Genomic DNA, 20,447 nt, shown 5'->3' with positions numbered 1-20,447 from the left:
TAGTATCTGGGATTACAAATCCAAACCAGTATTACTTGGTTGTTCCAAATCAAATTTACTCTATGGATGGCACACTTTTTCTTAAGGGGCCAATCGGTCACTGAATGAGCATACCTGTGCCCCAGTGTCCCCACTGGAGTGATAGTATTAGCATCCTGGACCTGGCAGATTGTCTTTCTAGAGAGTTTAGAAAGAGATGGTATTTACAATGCGCGCACACACACACACACACACACACACACACACACACACACACACTGTTCAGCTTAGAACTTATGTAGGATACACATTAGGAATGGTTTAAGATTCCTAAAAGCAACTTAATGTTTATATGGCAAAAAAAGCCACCAACATGGAGCTGAATATTTCCTTCTTGCTTAGCAAGAGTAGAGGTAGTTGTCTGGTTAAACAACTTCCTGCAAATACAGCCAGTTTTTACTGGCAATGGAACCAGAGGCTGGGCCTGTGGGACCCACAGAATTGGTCCCTTTGGACACCCCATCCTTTGCTTCTTCCCCAGAGAGTCTCAGAGCCCAGAGCATCACACATGGGACACAGCAACGCGCCTGCGGCCGAAACAGCACAGCGGGCACAGCAAATTGATTTAAATAAAGCATGTCAAATATTTGCTTCAGTCTAAATTCCTAAAATGCCATTTCATTAAATTGTGTTTTCATTTATGTCAGGCAGCTATCATGCCAAAGCTATTTTTTTTTTTTTATTTTAGAAGTTAGGATGCACATTTTTATAAGAAAATACATTTTTTTAAAATAAACCACTGTCATAATAGATATTTGAGCCCCGTCACATTGATTTTGTAGGGGAATGATGGATTATGAAGTCTAACATGTTGTTGTTTTTTTACTGCAATTAAATATTTGTAAAGGGTCTCTCTACCCCTTCTCTCTAGATACAGTGATGGCGAACCTTTTGAGCTCGAGTGTCAGCATTTTGAAAAACCCTAACTTAACTCTGGTGCCGTGTCACATATAGAAATTTTTTGATGTTTGCAACCATAGTAAAACAAAGATTTATATTTTTGATATTTATTTTATATATTTAAATGCCATTTAACAAAGAAAAATCAACCAAAAAAATGAGTTCGCGTGTTACCTCTGACACGTGTGTCATAGGTTTGCCATCACTACCCTAGGAGGACCTATGACAGCTGCCAGTTGGCACCTGTGAGCAGTAACATCCTGGTTCTCACAACTTTCACACCTCCCTCAGAGAGGTGTAGGGATTTGAGCAGATTGACAGAGAGGCTGGGGTGTGTGTCTCTGGGGGGCGGGGGGGGGGGGAGGGTGCTTTCCCTATTCCCAAGGGAAAAGGAGGCCTGGAGGAGAATTTAATTTGTGAGTTGTGGGGCCACCGTGCCTGACCCTGTGCCGCCTTCTCTCTCAGCCAGGTCTCTGAGAGTTCCCCTTTCCTTCCCCAGGCCCCCGGCCAGGTGACCACGGCCTCGCCTCCCAGAAGGGCACAGCAAACCTGGCACTCTTTCCTCATACACTGATGTCTCACTAAGCACAGTATTGTATCACTTTTGAGCAACAATGACTTGCACGCATTCACAAGGTCAAAAACACATGCTGAGTAGCTGCTCTGAACCAGGCACCATCACAGGTGGTGCAGGCACGGGGTCTGGTAAGTGGGCACATTTGTAAAAACTAATCACGACAGAAGTGGATTTGGAAGCCACACCGAGAAAATGTCTTCTTGAAAAAGAATCCTCTTCCTACCAGAAGAAAGCATGCGGGAGGGCCCCGGACTACCTGGGGAAATGAACTCGCTTCCAAATAGAAACAGAAGCCTCCTCTCCAAAGGAGATGAAATCTCTGACATTCCGAGTGCGCAGGGGAGGCACAACCTTGAGGGTTTCGCTAGATCTGATATTTCCATGAGGTTGATTCTAAGTATAAACTGGAAATGTTTTAAGATTTTTTTTATTAGACACCCTAAGTCACAGGTTTTCCTTTTTTTTTTCTTTCTTTTTTGGTTACTGAGGGAAAACAATTTTTAAAAATATAAACATAGGATAGATACAAGCTTTTGGTAGCTTCTTTTGGGTATCCATCAAACTTTAAAAAAAAGACTCCTTTTCTCTGAAAATTGCCCTCTCAAATGTCTCCCCACAAAGATTGAGGGACAGGTCCTAGAACCCCAAGTTCCTGAACCTGGGGGCACTGCTGACCTGACCCGGGCCCTTCAGTTCTCTGGCCTGTGAACTGAGAATTGGGACTAAAAGAGGCTAATCTGTCTCCAATGTCCAGGGACAATGTACCTGCAGGAGTTGTGTGGAGTTCATCTTCTGCTCACCACATACATGAAAATACATAGACCATGGCACCGGCCACAGAGAGAAGCAGAAATGAAGATGGAGAGAGAGCAACACTGGGTTCTGGAAAGTGTCTAGTTCCTGGGCCAGTCCCTGCCCAATGTGGACTCTTTGCCCGTGTTCTGTAGGACACCCATGGGTCCAGCACACATTCCCTCTTTGGATAAATCAGCTCAAGTTGGCTTCTGTAACTTGCAATCAAAAGAGTCTTGTCTAATACTCCGCCTCTCTGGTTTAGGTAAAGTCCTGCCTAAACAGCTGAAGGGCCCATGACATCAGATGATTCCCAAGCCCTACCTTTGACCATATGAATTTGAGTCCTCTAGGGTGGAGGGCCGGCAACCCACATTTTGTAACTAGTCATTAGGATATTCCTGTGGGGTTGCATGTTTTAGAACTGCTGGATAATGCCATAATCCTTGTAACTGAACTATGATGGACCAAGGGCTGACATACATGCTCTGTCACTCTCCTCACAGTGACCCTGTGATGGAGAAATTACTTATCAGGGGAAATTCGGATCTCCCTCCAGATGTTTCCTTCCACACAGAAGCAGCTCTACTAGCTGTAAGACTATGTCTTTGTCCCCTCACTCACCAGTCACCTGTCTGGTTGCTGAGTTTGGAAGGAGAAACCAGGCATACAGCCCAGCCTCGTCCTCCCTCTTGGGAGCTGGTCTGCCTACAAAGAGCATGTGCTCTCAGACCCACCACTCCTGCTAGAGATCCTCCTACCCAGGCCTCACCTCTGCTGGCAGGGCTGTGGTAGGGGAGACCCTCCCCAGCCCAGTGCAGTGTGACAGTGTGGCAAGTTCTCATGGTGAGGTTCAGGGTTATACCCTCAGGTAAAGCTGCATTACCAGATCTCAGCTTGCAAAGGGGAGACCTTGGTTCTACCTGGCCCATTTCTTTGTCTTATATCTCTGGTTGTTCTGACAGGGAGGAGGGAGACCCCTGATTAGGTTCCTCAAGATCCTCTTATTATTACAGATACATTTCCAGATAAGACCATTCTCTGTCCGATGCCAAGTTTAACTTCCTCCACTGCCCTTTGGGGTACCTCTGGAGTGGTGCTTCTCAAACTGACTGTGCACATACTGAATGCCCTGGCAGTGGGTGAAAATGTAGAGTTTGATTCTGAAGGTCTGGGGTGGGGCCTGCGAGTCTGCATTTCTAATGAGCTTGCAAGTGACACCACACTGTTGGTGGGCAGTCTACACTGCACCTATAAGGTTATACAAAGGACACCTTCCAGAAGTCCAGAGCCATACAGGTGTGGCCAAATGGCCTCTCCAAAGATGGCCATGTCTTAAACCCTGGAGCCTTGATTATGTCACTTTACGTGTCAAAGGAAAATCAAGGTAGCAGATATAATGAAGGCTGCTCATCAGCTGACCTTAAAATCAGGAGATTTTTGTGGATTAACAAACTGGGCCCAAAGTCATCACAAGGGTCCTTAATACTGAAAGAGGGAGGCAGAAGAGGATGGAGTGCTGTGATATGGGCAGGACCCCACCAGCCATCGCTGCCTCTGAAGATGGAGGGAGGGGACGAACCAGGGAATGTGGGCACCCTCTATGGTGGGAAAGGCAAGAAAATGGGTTCTCCCCCAATGCCTTTGGAAAGAAACACCATTTAGACACCTTGATGTTAGCCCAGTGAGACACATGCCAGACTTACAGAACCATAAATGAATAAATGTGGGTTGTTCTGACCTACAGAACTGTAAATTAATAAATGTAGGTTATTCTTAGCTTCTAAGTGCGTGGTACTTTTTATGGTATCACTAGGAAATGAATACACAGACACTTCCTTCATAGCAGCTCAATCTCTGAGGCTGGAGTAGTTCAGCCAGGGAAGCAGCCCGAGAGGTTTATGCATAGGCATGCTAGGTAGAAAATGTCTAGTGTTCCTCTATGAAAAATCCTGAAACTTAAAACACCAAAACTACCAGACAGAGTGAGCAGAACCCACTAATGCCTGAACAGCCTTGATTTTAAGGTAAGTGAGCATGACGAACACGGTGTTAAAAACTCAGGCCTGATTAACTCCCTGATGAAGCACAGAATGAAACACGCCAGGCAACCAAGCTCTGTGGAAATCAGTGCCCATGCCCAGCGTGGGGAGACTTCCTGCAGGGCTGGATGCCTGGGCCCAGAGAAGGCGACGTGGGTCCCCACGTGGTTCTGACTAACCAGTTTCCCGCCACAGGGAAGCATCCTCCCCCTGCTGCAGAGCCTAGTTTCTCAGGTATTTGCTACAGAGTGGGAGGAAGATGATGTTGCAATGACATCACCGGCTGCAGAGAAACTCCCTCATTCTGGGCCAAGTCCTCATGGGCTGAATTTCAGATTACAAAAGTAACCTTTTCAAATGCTTCTGCACAGAGTTGGGAATGGAAGTGCAGCTGCTAGAATTGGCATAATTTATGTTGTTGGGTTCATTCGTTTCTGAAATCATGATTCCATTTATTCTATCACTGGTTCATTCACTCATCAAACATTTGTTATTTGTCAACCATAGGCCAGCACTGGCGATACAGGGTTAAACGCTATGCAGCACTATGTTCAATAGCTGAGCTCTGCCCCCAGGGGCATTGAGGAAGGGCATCCAACACAGGCTAGGAATGGAGGTAAGAAGGGGATCAGAGAGAGTTGGAGGAGGCGGCACTGTTCAAGGTGAATTTTAGGAGATGAGAATAAGGTTGGAGCAGGCACTCTAGCGGCAGAAACAGCGTGGTGCTATGAAAGAGCACAGAACCCTCAGAAAAGTCAAGAATTGGGTGTGGCTGGAGTTGACGCATTTCTGTAGGGGAACCAAGAGGGGAGAGGCTGGGAAGACAAGCAGGTGCTGGATGCTCAGAAGATGATGACAGAGACAACGAATGGAGGGTGTCAGCAGGGCTACAATGTGTAGGATGTGAGTTTTGGGAAGATCACCCTGGTGACTGTGAGGCAAGTGTCCTGGAGGGGAGGAAGGTTGGATGCAGGTGGACCTGTTGAGTCTGAATGGGCTATGCCCAGAGGTGCTCTTTTGAAGAAAAAAAAAAAAAGCCTTGGGGATTAACAAAGGCTTATTCTAAATCTGCATAAGAGCTTCAGATTTTATTCAATTCATCCGAGAAAGTGTGAAGGCAATGTTAGGAAACTAAGAGACGTGGAAGGCTACTGGTGGACACAACGTGTTCTTTTGATTCCACACGAGGCTGTGGTCTGAGAATAGACGGAAGCGAGGACTGTGTTTAATATGCCATAGTGCATTGTTGTCATCTGCTGTGATTATAAGCTTGGCTCCTGGTTTTTCATTCAGAGCCATTTATTCTGAAAATCTCTTATTCAGAATTTGAGTTCATTCCTCATTAATTCCGTGGCGGATTTCTGTAGCCGGTGATTGAATTACCTAATAGCACCTGCCCGAAATGATTACCGTATGAGGAAGCCACCGGGTTGTATTTGATCTAAATGATTTGTTTCCCCAAGTTGTAATTTTATTAAAGGGGGACCCAGTGAACTACCTTCATAAGTGAAGGTGAGGCCCTGGCTTCCATGGGGTGCCTGGGAGGTTAACAAACGATTAGCAGCTGACAAATGACAACATGGCTCTGGAGGAACGTGGCACTTCTCAGGGGTGGGTCACCATCCCAGGGAAAGCGACACACTGTTCTAGTCCACGTCCTGATAAGCATGGTGACCAGGGGGAGAGAGAGGAGAGACCCGCTGAGGAGCTGGCCCACACTGTGCTCGTGAACTTGCTCTCCACCACGGCCTCCATCTGATCGCCTGAATCATTCCCAAGCGAATGAAGCAGGGGTGAGCCCCACTACCCGGCAAGGGATCGTGGAATAATACTCTGAGTTTCTGTCTCTCTGGGACAGGTCCAGGCAAGTGGTCCCAACAGGAACTGGGTTTCCCTTCTGAAGTGATGGTGGCTTTGTACTGGACTCTTCCGGTAAGTCCCTGGTCTCTTTAAAAGTTTGCATCGAAGGGAACAGGGAAAATTGGAACCTAGGCTATGGAGAAATATTCTATCATTTTACTCAGCAATTGAAAAAGAACACATTTTCTTTGTAATGAATTGTTTAGTTATTATACCCGTTTCCTCATTTTGTTGATTTAGGTATAGATGTATGTACAGGCACACAATTTACTAGTATATGCCATGTAAGGACAGAAATAATTTATACTTCCCAAATTGTAAGCTGAATATTTTTATGATATTGACCCTTTGATCCCTGAGAATCCTGACGAACAAAATAATACGTGTGAGGGTGGGTGGGAGAAACCTCTCAAAGACAGCATGGTGGTGCCTCCTCATCTTTATACCCATGGCCATTCCCCTAACGGGGGTCCTTGAAACATCTTTTCTGGACATTTCCTCCCATCTCCCCACATGATGAAGTCCTTATATGGCTTCACCCCCTCTATTCTAGCTGAAACAGGCCCAGCAGCCCCACACTGCCTCTTTCCCAGCCATTCCAGGAGTCCCTGGCTGGCAACCTGCTTATGTCAACTGTGTGGCTCTTCACTGCGGGAAAAGCCCACCCCAGGTACAGGGGGAGGGGCAGGCAGGTTGAGTAGCAGAGGCTCCCCAGTGCTGCTTAAATCCCATTATTAAGGCAAATCTACTCTAATGGTGGGTTTGGCCGACACTTGTGATATCTGCTCCCGCCACCTCTTGCCCAACCTTCTCTCTACAAGGGCCCCAGGCAAATGCTTAGACAGTGGCTCACACACTAGTCTACATGGGAAAATTTCCAGGGGAGTTTGTAAAACACGGATTCACAGGCCCCACCCCCACCAACAGAATCAGACTCTCCAGGAGGTGGGACCCGGGAATCTATATTTTATACAAGGTTTCCCAGTGGTTTGGGAGCAGTTGGTCTGAGAGGTGGCATTTAGGAAGCAGAGGCAGAGGACACCTATGCTCCCCGCAAGCCTCCTTGTGCAGGTGACGAGCCGATGTGCTGTCTCTGCTCCCCACACAGGCTCTCCATCTTGCCCACATCTCCTGGATGCCTGGTGTGGGTCTGTTTGTGTTCAGGTAGAAGGTCTCCACTCTGTGTACATCTCTAGGCTGCTCGGTGCAGAAATCCCAGCAGCACTGGGGGCTTCTGTGGAGGCCATTCCCCGGGTCTGTTTGCAGAGCCCACATCAGAGCCTCCAGCCAGACCACCAGCACCAGCGCCACCGCCTTGCCCCAGCTAAAGCTTCTGAAGTTAAAAGGGAGCGCAGGAGGATGGTTCCCACTTCCCTCTCATGTTTCAATTAATATATCAAAAACAAATCATCCTCGGTACACAGTCACTTCTGCTGCAAAGTCATGTATTGCCCAAACATTTTGTTTACACATCTGCTCACAGAAATACTATCTCTGAGCTAGGGTGTCATCAGGCCTAATTTAAGACCAAAATGTAGACTGTAAGCTCAAATCGTTGCTGCAGCCACGTCTGTTCATCCCGACTCCCTCACACACCACGGATGCCGTGTACAAGCAGGAGCAGCTGCATCGGAGTCCAGTAACCCTCAGCGACATGTCTAGTGACAGTTCTCAGGAACCTCAGTCCTAGGACCTACAGGTATGTCCACACCGGTCCCCCTCAGTGCCACAGCCATTCCTCCCCTCATCTCTCTCCCCCCCGCCCCATAGCTGGTTCTAAATACCATCACCAGGCTCCTGACTTTCATGGCGGTCATCATCTTTTCCATTAACGGCATTATCTTTGTCCAGGGTCCATTAGGACTCCTGTCATAATGAGAACTTTGGGTGTCGCTGTTCATAACGTGGCTGTTATGATGGATGCTCTGCATACAGTTCTCACCTGCATCACAGTCCCTCCTGCTTCCATTAAGATGATCATCTCCCCGCCTCACAGTCATCACCACATTAGAACTCCATTACCTTTCCTGTCACCACCATTACCTCCCTTATCGCCCCCTCTCCATTTCGGCTGCCCTCACCTTCTTCTTTCCAGCCACCAGCTTTTCAATTACAGCTCCATTATCTTTATTATTACCTCGGTTACAATCATAATTGTCCCCATAACAGTTTCAATGTCTATCCACCCCTCTGCAATACCAGACCCTGGCCACCTTTGATAAAGCTACAGGCGTCCCTATTACACACTGGACAGGTACTCTACACTCCCTGTTAATGTTAGAAGCCCCTTCTTTTCCTTCATTGAATCAGCCATGACAAGGTTAACAACAAAAGATCCCCCACTGTCCATGGCAATTTCACTATTGCCACCGTCATTCTGATTTACAGCTCACTGCTCATTTTTCTTTCCATCGCAGCCAAACCATGGTAATCCTCATCTAAAAACACCAGCATCCCGTCTGTCAGCTCTCTGTTATGGTTGCCTCTCTGACCCCACGGATCCCGCTACCAATTTCTTCTTCAAGGCAGTCCATGCTAACATAATGGGACGCACCCCTGTATGTCTAATACTCCAGTGTGTGTGTGCACGGGGAGAAAAGTGTTCCGCACTGCCCTGTTTGATCCATCAGGTTGTAAGCTCATGGTGGACCAGACCAACCTCGTTTCCTTTCCAGAGCGCTTAGCAACTGGACAAAGTGAGCATCCAGAAGTGTGGTTCGCTGAGTGACTCAATGCCTCACCCTCTTTGTCCTCACACTCTGCGTCCACTGCTGTGACATCAGTCACTATCAAAACCTCATCAACATAGTCTTTATGATTGTGTTACCCCAAGCTCCTCCTCTTCACCAAGAGATCTATCTCCTCTTTCATTTCTGGACCATTCTCTCAATAATTGCCAAGGCTTTGACGACAGTGGCTCCATGACACCCCCATCACCACTCCCTGAGTGTGGAGGGATGGGCTATTCCACCACAATGCTCAGCTTCCCTTTCAGACCCGTGAGGAATTACCAGACCTGTCGTGGCCTCTCTCTAGTAGGCATTGGTCATTGCACGAGTGACGGTTACAGGCTCACCTGCGTGTGCCAGGTCCAAATGACTAAGAAGGCTTTTCCCTCCTGGTGTCCAGCTGCATGATCTCAAATGGATCTTTCAGGGTAGGCTTATGTGGAGGAGCTCTGGACTTCAACTATCTGGGTTCAAGTCCCCACTCTGCCACTGACTGAGTTTGATCTTGGGCAAATTATTTAGCCTTTCTGTACCATAATAATGATGCCAATTATTATTGGTTGCTTAGAGGAGTAAATGGGTTAATACATAGAAAGTGATCAAAATAGCACTTAGCATCTAGAAAGCACTCAATGAGTCTTAACTCTCCCAGGGCTCCATTTCCCTTTAGCTAGAAGATGAGAGTTGGACATGAGTAATCTCTCATCCTAGATTAAACATCACTGGGTCTGTGTTTCCGGTTTTGGATTATCAGAGTTCTTGCCAAGTTTCAGCATCATAGTTCTTACGTCATTTCCCAGCTTTGCTGTACCCTGCTGACTCAGCTGGGAATCATGGTAGTCCGCTGGCCCACGGTCACGACTGTGCTGCCCTGGGAGTGGTCGCTGGGCATTTTCTTCTCTGCGCCTAAGGAAAGACTCGAGTGGTTTTGCTGTGGCTGGACTTGACTTAGCTGTGTACACGCCCATTCAGCCTGCACTGGCAAAGTGTGGGGCTGACAAGTGGCCCTCTCCTGCTAGTCCTGTCCTGTTCCTCCACCTATTTGTTCTCTTAAGCCAGTGGTTCTCAACCTTCCTAATGCCGCGACCCTTTCATACAGTTCCTCATGTTGTGGTGACCCCCAACCATAAAATTATTTTCATTGCTACTTCATAACTGTAATTTTGCTACTGTTATGAATCATAATGTAAATATCTGACATGCAGGATGTATTTTCATTGTTACAAATTGAACATAATTAAAGCATAGTGATTAATCACAAAAACAATATGTAATTATATATGTGTTTTCCGATGGTCTTAGGCGACCCCTGTGAAAGGGTCGTTCGACCCCCAAAGGGGTCTCGACCCACAGGTTGAGAACCGCTGTCTTAAGCAATGCTGACAGCTCTCAGGTGGGACCTGAATATGCCCAACTTTGATGTGGGAGCTATCCAATCAGTCAGTGCTGCTCCGGACACACTTCAAAAGAGACAGGGTTTGGTTCTAGCCTTGTTTCATCATGTGGCGTGCTTATCTCTCTCTCTCGCTCTCTCTCTCTCTCTCTCTCTCCCTCCCTCCTTCCCTCCCCCCCCCTTCCTCCTACTTATTAGCTATCCAGACCACTTCACTGGACACCCTCTTCAAGCCTGCCTTTCCTACCAGAGCCCCATGTTCTGAAATCATTTTCCCCTCTTCTCCCTCCATCATTTCTCATCCTCTTCTCTTCATTCTCTTCCTCCAGTGGCCTTTAGACAAAAAAAAAAAATCTAATAAAATAATGAGCATTCTAGGCTGGATAAGTGGGCCTCTCTGGGAACACCTGCCTTTCAGAAGGGACATCTGGGAGGGGCCAGGCCTTCCCAAGAATGTCTCTCAAATGGTAGGATTTGAGACAAATGGCAGAACCAAGTGTATTATTTTTCATTTTATTTTCTTAATATTTGAGAGGAGATGAGGGTGGGGTGGGGGAATAATCTTCAGGGCAGGCAGATTTCACAGTGCCAACCAAAGTATACTTTGTAGGCAATGTCCTGCTCTCTGTATAAAACCCACGTGAAGTACACCTAATAAATTATCCTTAATTTACCAGCCTCTCCATTGCTCAGAGGCTATGGGGCCATCAGCTAATGAAGCCGTCTCAGCTGCCTCATCTGCATGAAGTTTCTGTGAGTTCTCCACACCCCATTGTTACTAATATGAGAACTCAGTTGTCAAAGAGCAGTCCGAAGTGTGTGAGTCTTTCTGTGTAAACAGCATTCTACTCAAGCAAACACAAGAAAAAGATGCTTCACTTTGTGATTACAGAGACAACAGAAATTGGCTGGCACTAGGCCAACTCTGCAGAGACCATGGGGACCGCAGACATATTTTCTGCCTCTAGATTGCTGGTCTCTGGCCAAGGCAATCTCAGGGTTGGCACAGGAACCTGAGGGTGTGAGGCAACTGTGGGGGCTGCTTGACCATCCCCGTCATTGGCAACTTTTTCCTTTCCCTTTTCTCTTTCTTCCTCTCCCTTAAGTCTTCCTTTTCCCTACTCCAAGGTGTCCTTTTGCCTTCCTGGCTTTGTGCCACTTCTCCGTCCAAGGCTCAGCTTGCTGCCCATGCTCTCTCCCATGAGGTCTTCCATGGTAGTCTCCATTCCCCTGAGCCCTATGATCCTCATTTCAGTTCAGTTCTATTTAGGTAATAGACACAGCCAGTGGCAGGGTGCAGTACTTCATTATATTGTTGTGCATTAGTATTTTATTTGTTTTCTGGGTTTGGAATTGCCTTGGACTAAACTCTAAGCTCCTTCAGAGCAGGGACTATGATATGTCCTCCTTTAGTGTGGCCCATGGCTCATCCTTTTGTATGTGACACATGAAAATTACTGAAGAAAGACCTGCCACTGGGCCTTCTGCTCCTTTCTCCTATTTTACCTTTATCTGCCTTGCCCTGCCTTTTACCTGCCCCATTCCACTTGCCCTTGTCTTCTCTGCTAAAGTGCCCCAGGCTGGCACACTCACAGCCCCCACTTATTCTGTCCAGGGTGAAGAGAATGCTGGCTCCTAGTTTCCTAGGAGCTAGGGATGGGGCTTAAGAGAAAGTTGAGTACTGCCCTGAACAGGAGTGACTTCTGGCCAATTAGAATCCCTTGGCTTTGCATCGGAAAGAGAGAGGGGCTGACCTCAGGGTTATGACAAGGTGCCACAATAAAAGCTGTTCTGGGGCCAGTTGGATCCACGGGCAGAAAAAGCCAATCACAAAACGGTAAGTGCTGGTTAATTTCCTACCTCCTATTTGTTAGAGGTACCGTAGCTACGTTTATTTGGGGGAAAGTCTAGACGGTTTAATTTGTTCTGACAGCATACCAAAGGGCGCGTTTGCATAAGCATGTTCACAACAAATACGGGTCCTGCTTGTGATCAATTCTCATCAGTATGTTGTAAAGCAATTTCAGTAAGTACTTAGCTTAATCAATCTGTATCTGCACACTGACCTTCGGGACTCTGCACAGGTCCCAGCATGCAGTGCGCTCCGCGATGCTGTCTCTTCAGACAGCGTATTTCTCAATATTTGCACATGGCTTTCATATTCAATCAACGCAATCATCTGTTCCCTCCTTCCAACCGCCTCCCTTGCAGGGGGAGGTGAGAGCCACAGAGCCTCTGCCACTGGTTCCCAGTCCCCTAAAATCTGGAGCACTGAGAAGAGAGCAGGGCATCCCGGGATCATGAAAATAACAGGAAAAATTTTTAAAAAAATTTATCAGCTTGTTTACACAATTATGTAAATGATGAGCACTTACACATGGCCAATTCCTCAATTATTCATGGTGTGAAGTGCCTGAGAATTCAATTCAACTACATAACCTTTTCTTCAGCTCTTGTTATGAGCAAAGTATTGTAATTTGAGGAAAGGGAGACAAGGATACAATCTGCTAAAGAAAATCAGAGAAATACACAAATGACTGTAATACCAGCTGAGTAAGTACAATGAGAAGAGCACAACAGAGGCAATAGTGCAGGAAGAACAAACATCTGATTGGCTGGGTCCAAAGCGGATTTGTGGAGGATGGAGGAGACCCTCTTCCCCAGCCCTGGAGCCACTCTTGGTTCCGGCCCCATCACCTCTTATCTGGATGATTAGAGCAGTTTCCTGCCTGATCTCCCCCTGTAAGTGTTTCTTCTTGAGCCATCTTTTTAAAAGGCAATCTGGTTATATCCCAGCTCAGCTTTGAACCCTCCATTGTCCCCAATGTCTGCAAGAAAGCGTTCAAGTCTCTCAGGCTCTCACACCTGGAGAGGAATAGTCTGCCATCCTCTGACATCTTCACACACTTCTCTCCCCACTGTGTACACAGTGCCTGCTACATGTCTTGCTGCCTGCCTCAGTGGCTTCAATGACCTTGCCCATGCTGCTCCTTCTACCTGGACTGGCCATCTCCTTCTCTCCTTTTCTCCCTTCTTGGGCTCCCCATTTGTCTGGAGAGCTCCTATGGCACGTTCCTTCCTGTCTTCTGCCCCAAGACAGGGCTGATTGCCCCTGCCTCTTTATAATACACGACCCCCTCATCCCACTTACCACATGCCCTATAATTTGGGGAGGGGTTGGCATGCTCAGCTACCTTATAAGAGTGTGTCCTCCTTGTGGTCAGAACCCAGACTGGGCACAGAATGGGCACAGCACAGAGCAGGTGATCTCTGTCTATTGCCAAATTAAATCCAATTGGTTGTGTGGGTAGGTAGATACACCATTTTCCATGGGATTAAGGGTTAAATACATGATGGGAAAGGAGTGTAGAATATTCTTTCATAGAATTTGGGTAAAAGAAGGTGTTATAGAGTCACACAATCATGCAAAGCTGTTTGTTTTACTGCCCACGAAGGCTTGTTTATCAGCAGAAGGGGAAGAACATACAGGAAGTGAGAGGATATGAATGGAACCACTGAATGGAGGAAGGCTCCACAGCAGGTGGCAGGAAAGAGGCTGAGAATTAACTCAGTGGGAGAGTTTGCCTTGCAAGGAGCAGGGACGCATTGTCCCTAGACAGGACAAAGCCAGTCAGGAGCACGAGCGTGCAGAGGCATCCTGAGGAGAGGAGCAGGACTAAGCAGATCCCTTTCTTCGTGCCCCATGCTAAGCAAAGGGAGCGATGACCTTACCTGTAACCTGCCATCCCACACACCCAACACCCGAACATTTTCCCCGTGAAACTGCCAGATGTTGAGAGAAAATACAAGTGGATATTCAGAAAGTCCTTTAACTTTCAGAGCTACAGCCTCTTAAATGCAATGCCCTTGGCAAAAGTTTATCACCAATGAATGGGTGATTCCTCTGCTAAGGAGCAGGACAGAGCATGGGAGCTCTGTGGAGACCCCGTGACACTGCCCTCTGCCCTCTCTGAGGAGTGGCACTGGACCCAGGTGAGCTCTGCCCCTCGGAGGCTGGTCAGAGCTTTGGGAGCCCTATTTCTCGGATCTTCCTCAACCCTTCTAATGAGACAACCCTTCTCATGGCCATTCACATTCAAACTACAGTTCCTGTTCTAATCCACTGGAGCCACAGTCTAAATGGATACAAGTATTTTCGTCCTCAAGGGTCTCTGAGGCTGGTGAGTTTTGAACTCTTAGGACCAGAGCAGGAGGAGCAGGTTAGCTCACAGCCGTGCCCAGGCCCAGGTTCCTCCCTCCTCTCCTGTGTGGAGCCTTAACAATTCTTAGCTCTAAGGAAAGATGAAATACACTCAGCCGTAAGAAAAGATGAAACACTGCCATTTGCAACAACATGGGTGGACCTTGAGGATATTATGCTAAGCGAAATAAGCCAGAAAGAGCTAAGAACCATATGATTTCACTCATATGTGTGATATAAAACTGATACGGACACGGACATAGACACGGACAACAGTATGGTGGTTACCAGAGGGAAGGGGTAGGAGGATAGCAAAGGGTAAATGGGGCCAAATCTATGGCGACGTAAGATGATTTGACTGTGGGTGGCGGGCACACAATGCAATATACAGATCATGTACTGTAGAACTGTATACTTGAAACTTATATGACCTTATTAACCAATGTCATCCCAATGAATTCAATAAAAAAGGAAGAAAGGGGAAAAAAAAAGAAAGAAAGAACTCGGCGTTACTTCAGGAACACATGACAATTGGGCTTTTCTCACCAGAATGCAAATGCGAGGTTGAAGCTCAAGGCCGGCTGCTTCTGAAAGGTTCTAAGAGCAGCGATTATTTGGTGAACCTTCTAAAAGGAAGCTTAAACTCGGGGCATTTCTGCAATGACCAACCCATCAAAAGGGCAAGCCATGTTTTTAAGAACCTCAAGATTTAAATCTAAAAACACCAGTTGCTTGGTTTGGTTGGGATATGACGGGAAAGAAAAGACAACTGGGTTTTTGTTTACTTATTTTGAAGACTCCATTCACCTCAGCATTTAACAATCCATTTACGTTCACTTTTGGTCCCTTTCCCACAGTACCTCTTTCCATTCTGTTTTTTTTTTTACTTTTACTAAAACTTCCCGAAGATTATTATATTGGAAGGCGGTCATAGCTCAATGGCTTGATGAGTGGGTTTCCCCACCCAGCACTGAATCTACCTGTAAGAGTTACAGAGGGACTGAGCATATTCACTAAGATGAAACACTCATACTTCTGAACAATCTGTATTATTCTCGGCCAAAGTCAGGTAATCACAACATTAATATTGAATTCAATGACTAAACAGTAGTTGCTCAGTAAAGGTTTATTGCCTGGAACTAAAAGTTATCAGAGTGTGTGGGAGTACAGAGAGAAGTTTTCCCATAGATTGTCCCCCAGATTTTAATGCTGGCCTGTGTCCCTTGGCCTCAACTTACCTTTTCTTGAAAATTTCGATGAGGAAGACATATCTACACACAGAATCCCAGACCTTTAAAGATGAAAGACACCTTGTAGATGTGCACACCCTCAATTTCAGGCTACAGAACAACATGGGAGAAGGTAGTTTCCTACAGATAACAAGGTCAGACAGGAATTCATTTTATCTTCCTAGTTGTTCAGTCTGTATGCAGACTGTAGCATATGAAAACTGGGCTAGACACAGAGGAAAGAGTACTGAAAATTGTTGGAAGAAACATCAACAATTTAAGTTATGCAGATGACCCCATCTTACTGGCAGAGAGTAGTCATGATTTGAAATGACTTCTCATGAAAGAAGAAAGTGCCAAAGCAGGACTGAATTTGAACATCAAGAAGATAAAATTATGACCACGAACGAAATATACAACTTTAGCACAAACAACAAAGACAATGAAATTGTTAAGATTTTGCTTACTTCAGTTCAATCATCAATTAAAATCAAGACTTGCAGCCAAAAATCAGGAGAAGGCTGAGATTCAGAAGGGAAGTAATGGAAGAATTAGGAAAGATCCCCAATGGCAAAGATGTGTCAACAGAGACCAGGGCTGAGATCATTCATACCCTCGTATTCCCAGTTATTATGTACGGGTGTGAAAGTTGGACAGTGAAGAAGGTTGATAAGGAAAAAACTTGATTCATCTGAAATATGATGTTGGAGGAGAGCTCGATGGATGCCCTGGACTGCTAGAAAAACAAACAAGGGGTTCTAGAGGAAATTAAGCCTGAAACATCTCTAGAGGCAAAAAATGACAAAACTGAAGCTGTCCTACTTTGGGCACATCATGAGAAGGCAGGGTTCTTTGGAAAAGACAGTAATGCTGGGGAAAACAGAAGGCAGCAGCAAAAGAGGAAGACCAAACTCAAGATGGATTGACTCCATAAAAGAAGCCATAGGCATGAGTCTACAGGAGGTGAGCAGGGCTGTTGAGGATGGGACGTTATGGACATCACTCATTTGTAGGGTCACCAGGAGTCAAGCTGACTCAAGGGCACATAACACACACTGCTTCAAAACCCATCTGCGGTCCAGAGCAGCCTTGAAGCTGGGAGCTCAGCTCCCCAAATATCACATTTATCTCAATTTGGCAAGAAGCTAAAAGCCTATCTGGGGCCATTTAAATTCTAATGTTATTAAGGGCTCATCTAATCAGCTTTTAAAGTAAGCTGCTTTCAAATGCATGGGGAGCGAAGGTAGGGGAGCAGTAGGCTGAGGGAGGCAGCCTGGGAAGTGCATCTTGGTTTGAATTGTTAAAGAGTCGGCAAGCAACCAACACTTTCTTACTGGATGACCTCTGTCATTCCAACACCAGACCAAGCTGGTGAACAGCCATCTGTGAGTACAGGGGCAGAGGGCTCCTCTGGACAATCCATGCTCTCCTGTAATGTCCAGTGTACACACGTAACAAGGGTTGGCAGAGAAAGATGACTGGCCTCCATGCCAGGAGGTGGCTTTGAGATTTCATCAGAAGAGCAGCTGGTGCTTCTGAGAATGACCTCTAACACTGCATCCTGTGGATTTCTGAGAAGTCCTGCCCTCAGGAGGCCGGCAAGACCCACCACCCCTGCCTGGACCCACTGGCAGTTGTAAACTGGCTTCAAGGGAGGCCCCGCACATCTGACGTGGGTTTGATGAGACTACTGTTAGTCCTAAACTAAATGAAACTTAACTCTGGGGTATTTATGGTTCTGATGTGCTTTGGGATGACCAATCTGATTCTGACACCAATTCTGAGGTTGCTTCCCACCTCCCCCCACCCCCTCCCACACACACTAAGCAATTCTCTGCAACACTTAATTCTGACACCATCTACCCAGAGAGAACATCAGATTCCACAAGTCAAGGGCTCAGACCCACCAGACTGTCCTCCACTTCAGATGCCAATCACAAGTCCAGGTTGTCACCTCTGTTTCTGACCGACTGGATACAGATTGGAGGTTCCCACAACTCCCTCCCTGGTTTCCATTAATTTGCTAGAACAGCTCAAATAATTCAGGAAACCCATTTGCTCACCAGATTACTGGTTTATTACAAAGGATATTAAAGAATACAAATCAACAGCCAGATGAAGAGACCCATAAGGTGAGGTCCCAATCAAAGGAGGCTCTCTGTTCTCATGGGAGCTCTTTGGACCCCAACCTTTTGTTTTTTATGGAGGCTTTATTGCATAGGCATGATTGATTGAATCATTGACCATTGGTGACTGAACTCAATCTCCAGCCCCTCTCCCCTCCCCATAGGTCAGGGGTGGAACTGAAAATGTCAATCCTTCAATCACATGTTTGGGTCCCTTGGCAACCAGCCCCCATCTTTCGGGGATTTCCAAAAATCATCTCATTAACATAAGGCAGGGGTGGGGAATGTGGGGCCTGAGGGCCATATAAAGCCTGTGAAATCATTTGGTCTGGCCCTGCCAAGGCATTAAGGGGTGAGTCAATTAAATATTTGACCAAGTATAGCAGGCTAGTTTTTAAGTTATAATTTTTTATGGCCCACAAATGATATAAATATCCAAATGGCCCTTGAGAGAGAAAAGGTTTCCCACCCCTGATAGTGAAAGGTGTTTGCTGAAATATCGACACCTTTATCTTTCTTATCACATTTAGGAAATGCCAGGTTTTAGGAGCTCTGTGCCAGAAATGGGATGAAGACAAATATATATTTCTTATTATACATCACAATGCCATAGCCCTTCTTTAAACACCAAGCTCATCCTTGCCTTTCGAGAACATTCTCTGATCCAGCCTGCGGATTGGTGCCCTGGGAAGGACTGGGAAGGACTGGGCAGGGTAAAGCTCGCTCCAGAAAGGATACGGTGGTTCTCTTCCTACTGCCTGCCCCCTGCACACTGACTTCTCAGATTCCTGATAGGGTCCGGGCTCCCTCCTTTATACTTCCAACCCCTCCATCCAAACCTTCAGATACTTGTCAAGCTAATAACTTGTCTCACCTTTACACCAAAATTCTTGAAATATTTATTCAACATCGATTTAGAGGAGGATGACAGCACCCCAGATCTATTCCCACTGAACCCACCTTATTTGGAAGTCAGGTTAGAGGGCACTATTTTCACTTGACCAAGTTTCTCTTGCGGAGGGGGAGGACCTTAAGCTTTCAATGCAAGTGGTTTGTCAAATATTCTTTTAGCTATACAAGTACTTTGAGCAGAGTGTTAATAAGTAACAAGGTCTCCATCTTAATGCATTTCCAGTGATGCTCTCATTGTGACAACCACCCCTAGTTGTCATGAGGTCCACCCCATGCCAGCTCTGCTTGGTTGCAGACAACTTAATCTCAACCAGCTCTTAGCCTAGAAGCACCAAAATTAGCAATTCGCTCTCAAGTGTGAATGACTGCTAGCCAGCTTAATGCAATGATAAGTCTGGTGGGTTTGTACACTCAAAGGTGTTTTCAATGGCCTGAGGTCCTCTGTAGTCAAGTGGCCCCAAGTGAGGCAGGATATCACTAGGATACTCTGTGCTGATTTTAATATGGGACTTCTTATCATTATACAGGGATGGATAACGAGCTCACGGTACATCTGAGAAAGGAAATGTGTTTTTTTCCAGAACAAACTTTAGCAACCGTATCAACAAATTGAGAGAGAAGGCTGTGGGTATATTATCATTGTTCTGTACAATAAAAAAAGGACCTCGCCGGTTTGAAAAGTTCCCAATTCAGTATATCAAGTTTGAGTGCCAGGAAGAGTTATTAAGGGAGCATAATATTCACCGTGCCTGTCAGCTCTGTGAATCTGAGAGCCTTCTCCCACAGACCATTTTTTTAGAGGTTATTATTTCAACCTGAAAATTCTTTAGACATATATATGTGGTATGAAAAAGGAATTAGGAAAGCCTTTAAATTAAAAGAAATAAAACGACAGGGTTTTCCCGAGCCATATAAATAGTTATGGATAGAGATAAAGGGATGGATATTTTTTCATAATGGTTTATAAGAGGTTTGGAACTCCAGAAATGTTCGAGTCAGGCTGGTGAATAATTTAGTGACTGATTCATGCGGCCCAGGCGGGCGCGGTTGGGTCGGAATCAAGTTTAGCCTCCTGGAGGGGGTGAGCGCAGTAACACACTTTTATTACCAACCACATCATGAAATGCATTTCAGAAATATTTTATGAGAAGCCCAAACAGTGGTTTTCTCCAGCTTTTTCCACGACAGCCTGAAGCCGAGGAGCTAATGCTCCTGACCCCTCCTTGCAGGGGACCGTCTCCAGGCTGTTGTTGCAGACACAGTCTCAGATCCCTGGGAATGTGCAGACCCTAGGGAAAGCCTCACACTGGCTATTGCAATGATGGATAGTAAAAGAGTCACAGGAAATGGTACCTTCAGCGATGGTGTCTTTGATGCTCTCTCTGCCCGCAGGTCTTTAACCCTAACACCTGGAGAGCCTGCCTCTGTGCAGCTGCGATGACACGGCCACCTGAAACGGGAATAGGAAGAAATACTTTATGGTTTCAAAACAAGGAACCTTGGTTTCCCTTCCCATCCCAATGCCATGTCTTCTTTTCAATACACTGGGAGGTACAGCATGCGGATTTCTAAAGCAAAGCAAACCATTATTTATTAGTTACTTTTGCCTCTCCAGAGAGTTCTATTTGTTTCAATTATCTTCCTTTA

The 20,447-nt window shown here is 46.2% G+C and overlaps 1 protein-coding gene across 1 annotated transcript in view; it reads right to left on the bottom strand.

Moving 5' to 3' along the window:
* TNR (tenascin R) overlaps nt 1-20,447 on the bottom strand; it is a 322,971-nt gene that overhangs the window by 123,239 nt on the left and 179,285 nt on the right. The window contains exon 2 of the mRNA XM_036344928.1: nt 20,154-20,250. The gene's annotated coding sequence lies outside the window, so the exon portion shown is untranslated. The remainder of the gene's footprint in view (nt 1-20,153; nt 20,251-20,447) is intronic.

The sequence above is a fragment of the Myotis myotis genome, unplaced genomic scaffold, assembly GCF_014108235.1.
Source record: "Myotis myotis isolate mMyoMyo1 unplaced genomic scaffold, mMyoMyo1.p scaffold_m19_p_18, whole genome shotgun sequence".
NCBI classification, from domain to species: Eukaryota; Metazoa; Chordata; class Mammalia; order Chiroptera; family Vespertilionidae; genus Myotis; species Myotis myotis.
Note: the sequence above shows the minus strand (reverse complement) of the source record. Positions and strands in the feature narration are given on the sequence as shown.